This window comes from Oratosquilla oratoria, chromosome 15 (genome assembly GCF_046742065.1).
Source record: "Oratosquilla oratoria isolate Oo_2021 chromosome 15, ASM4674206v1, whole genome shotgun sequence".
In the NCBI taxonomy this organism is placed as follows: Eukaryota; Metazoa; Arthropoda; class Malacostraca; order Stomatopoda; family Squillidae; genus Oratosquilla; species Oratosquilla oratoria.
This window is the reverse complement of record NC_134791.1, coordinates 758,428-762,885: the sequence shown is the minus strand read 5'-3', so window position 1 is coordinate 762,885 and position 4,458 is coordinate 758,428.

Genomic DNA, 4,458 nt, shown 5'->3' with positions numbered 1-4,458 from the left:
TTTGTCTATTATTGGTGACGTTTCTGAGCCAGGTACTGATATAAAATTTGTATTATCTTTATTTTTATCATTTCTCTCTTTCTTTCCGCGATTGTAAATATTTATTGCTTTTCTTTTTGTTCTTTTCAACATTCCCTCTGGATATCCAAGTTTGTCAAAGGTTTTCATAATGTAATCAAATTCGCCTTCTAGGTATTCATTACTACAGATTCGTAGTGCCCTGAGAAAAAATCCTATTACTATACCACTCTTTGTCCTATCATCATGTGCGGAGAAGTAATGTACTAAATCCTCTTTGTTTGTTTCCTTTCTGTATACTGAGAAAGTTACAGTTTTTCCCACTCGTCGTATTAACGTATCTAGGAAGGGCAATTGTCCGTTTTGTTCCTCTTCTACGGTGAACTGAATATCGCTGTTGACCGCGTTAAGCATTCTCACTTTATTATTTACATTGGTGTTTTCGGGGATGATTGCGAGGACGTCGTCTACATATCTAAACCAGTGTGATCCCCTACCATTGTAGGTAATTAGATTTAGTACATAAACTTCAATTGCAGTTCTACATACACTCTCTGAAGAAGTTCTACGCGAACGAAACGTTAGAGTGTATAGGGTTCCGAGCCTTCCCCTGTATATATGTTCTCCATCATCTATATATATATATATATATATATATATATATATATATATATATATATATATATATATATATGTGTGTGTGTGTGTGTGTGTGTGTGTGTATATATATATATATATATATGTGTGTGTGTGTGTGTACAAAATATATATATATATATATATATAGATACACACACACACACATATATATATATATAATATATGTATATACATATATGTATATACATATATATATACATATATATATAAATATATATATATATATATATATATATACACACATGCATACTTCGCGATACCGTAAGTCCACTATAGACGTTTGCGTCAGAAGAGCCCTGTCGAATTGTAGCGATTGGAATCGTACCCACTCGGAGTTAGACAGGGTTACACAAGTCCTGATCAAGAACGGTTTCTCGAACAAAGAGTTACAGAACGCCGCCAGCAAGCACCTAGACAGATGGTGCAGACCCCCTACCAAGAGGTCAAAAGATCACAATTTTTCACCAGAATCCTCCCAATACCGAGCATATCAAGACTCCATTAAGAAGGTCATTGACAGAAACGTTAGATCCACCGACGAAGATGATAAAATCCACCTGGACATTTGGTACCAAAATAGGGAAAACGTCCCACCTCGTGAATAGCCCTAGCCGGCGATCCCCGATACTCCAACGTAGCCACCTTGTGTGCAATTACACGTGTAACAAGAACAGCGAAACCCGTATTGAAAAGTACATAGGGTCGACTACGACAAAACTATCAAGGCGTCTCACCTTTCACCTCTCTAACGGAGGTGTCAAACGACGCCACATTGATACTCGTCAATCCCCAGTAACAAGAAAGGAAGAACCGAACTTGAAGCGCCTTCTCATCCTAGAAGTACTCCACATGTGACGTGAGTTCTCTGAAAATCAATTTTACTCTGTCTTGTATTGTTAGTCAATAGCAGTTGAGATTTTTTTTATAATATATAATTAATTGTTCTTTAGAGTTTTCTTCCTTAGGTTTAATAAAACAAAATCTCAACTGGTATTGGAGAACAATACAGGACAGAGTAAAAGTGACTAGAAAGCTCACGTCATATGTAGGTATATTTGTAAACTTGGGGACTGTGCAACCCAATCCTCAACCTATATTGGTATGACAACAATGAAGCTCTCACGCCGTTTGTCATACCACCTCTCCTCAGGAGCTCTCACAGAAAGAGAAAACACAGATAAAAAAATTCTGCAATAATAATCTTGCTATAAAATTTAATAATTCTAATTATTTATATATATATATATATATATATATATATATACATATATATATACTCACGAAGAACCCACAGACGGAATAAAAGAAAACTTAGAAGAAAGTATAACTTCTATATTTCGGCTAATAGCTATTAGCCGAAATATAGAAGATTTACTTTCTTCTAAGTTTCCTTTCATTCCCACTGTGGGTTCTTCGTGATAATTTTTACATATGTGCTACATTTTTCCAAGTGATATATATATATATATATATATATATATGTGTGTGTGTGTGTGTGTGTGTGTGTGTGTGTGTGTGTGTGTGTGTGTGTGTGTGTGTGTGTGTGTGTGTGAAACGAAGGAAAGCGGCCGGGGAAGATGGTATATCGATAGATCTTCTGAAAGACGAAAGGAAAGAAGTTCACTGTAAACTACCTCAGTTGTACACCCAGTGCTTACATTAAGAAAGTGTTCCTAAATCATGGTGCAATGCTATAGTGATTTTACATCTTATACTGTAAAAGGAGACCAGAAATACCTTAGTAACTATTAACCGATTAGATTGTTATTAAATGTATATAAAGTATTCTGCAAGATCCTTATAAATAGACTAAGTAAAATTTTAGATGAAAAGCCACCAAGAGAACAGGCAGGTTTTAGAAACGGATGTTCGACTTTGACCATTTGCAGGCGATAAATCAATCGAGAAAAAGGGCAGAATACAATTTACCTCTTTGTAAATTATGAGAAGACCTTTGGCACGGTAGAACAAATAGCAATACTAAACTCGCTATGCAAGCCGGGTGCAAACGAACACATCGTAAGGGTTCTAGAAAAGATTTTTGTGAAAGGTACCGCTGTACAGTAATTCAAGCACATAAAAAAAGAGAAAAGATAAAGATTGAGAAAGGAATACGGCAAGGTGATACAAGTTCACCCAAATTATTTACAGCTTGCTTGGACGAGATTTTCAGAAGGTTGAGTTGGGAAGAGAAAGTTTTGAAGATTAATGGCAAGTATTTTAACCTAAGGTATATGGATGACATTATTTTTATTTCAGAAAGACCAGAAGACTTATAAGATAGGCTGAGTGATCTGAACAAGGAAAGTCTCAAAGTAGGTTTAAAAAAGACCTAGAGTAAAACCAAAGTGATGTTCCTCCTCATTAGGATTTATATAGTGTTGTCAATATGTTATACATTCCTTAGATGATGTTGTTTATTATTGTTTTTCTCTTTATCATTTGTATTATTATTGATATTGTTAATCGACATATTGGTCACAAAGTTAGCTTCATACCTTAATGATTTTTATCCCAAGGAACTTTTGAACTAAAGAGTCTCCTCCGGAGGTGGATTTTGTCCCACAATACAAAGTCACTTGGCTTTTCCCACTTTGGCCCGACCATCTTGATATATTTCATTCACATATATCTGTGTATATATATATATATATATATATATATATATATATATATATATATATATATATGTTCACTATAAACCCACTATCGGAGAAATAATATCGGAAGTACAGGAAAATTGTGTATTTCGACTACTATCTGTAGTCCTCTTCAGCAGAATAGTTACAAGAACTTAAAGTACAAGTATATATGAGGTAGTGTACTTTAACTTCTTGTAACTATTCTGCTGAAGAGGACTACAGATAGTAGTCGAAATATACAGATTTCCTGTACTTCCGATATTATTTCTCCGATAGTGGGTTTATAGTGAACATTTACAAATGTGTTATAACATACCAATTTCCAATATATATATATATATATATATATATATATATATATGTATATATATATATATATATATGTTGGTACATTGTGACAAGTTGATGAAGGTGGAAAAAGAAGTCACGGGTCTAGTTCCGAGTTACTGAGTTTATTCCTGACCGGTTTCGCTCTATGCTTCTTCTGAAGAAGCATAGAGCGAAACCGGTCAGGAATAAACTCAGTAACTCGGAACTAGACCCGTGACTTCTTTTTCCACCTTCATCAACATATATATATATATATATATATATATATATATATGTGTGTGTGTGTGTGTGTGTGTGTGTGTGTGTATATATATATATATGTATGTATGTATATGTATATATAGATATATATGCAATAAACAGCAGACTTGGAACACCTATTAAAAGTACATACGAACCATGTATATATAGGGTACGAACCTGTTTCAAGAATGATGAATGGTTCACTGTAAATACCGGAGTAAAGCAAGAGAGTGTACTCTGACCACTCCTGTATATAGCGTATATGAACATGGTAATCATTGAAGTAAAACAAAGAATGGAATTTGCTGGTGACATCATGGTATATGTATATGACGTTGCTATATGGTTGCAAGATGCTGGTAGAAAAGAGAGTAGAAAGAGGGGTAGAAGAAGGGTTGTTGCGTTTTACAGGTAGCTTGTTTGTAAATAACAGCCCGAGCAAGCTGTCCGAGTCTGTTTTGTGTAGGTAAGAAAATAGCTGTGCTCGGGACTTTGTACATATATATTTACATATTGCTGAAATGACACTCCTTTGTAACCCAAGTGAAAATTATGCAGAGACTCG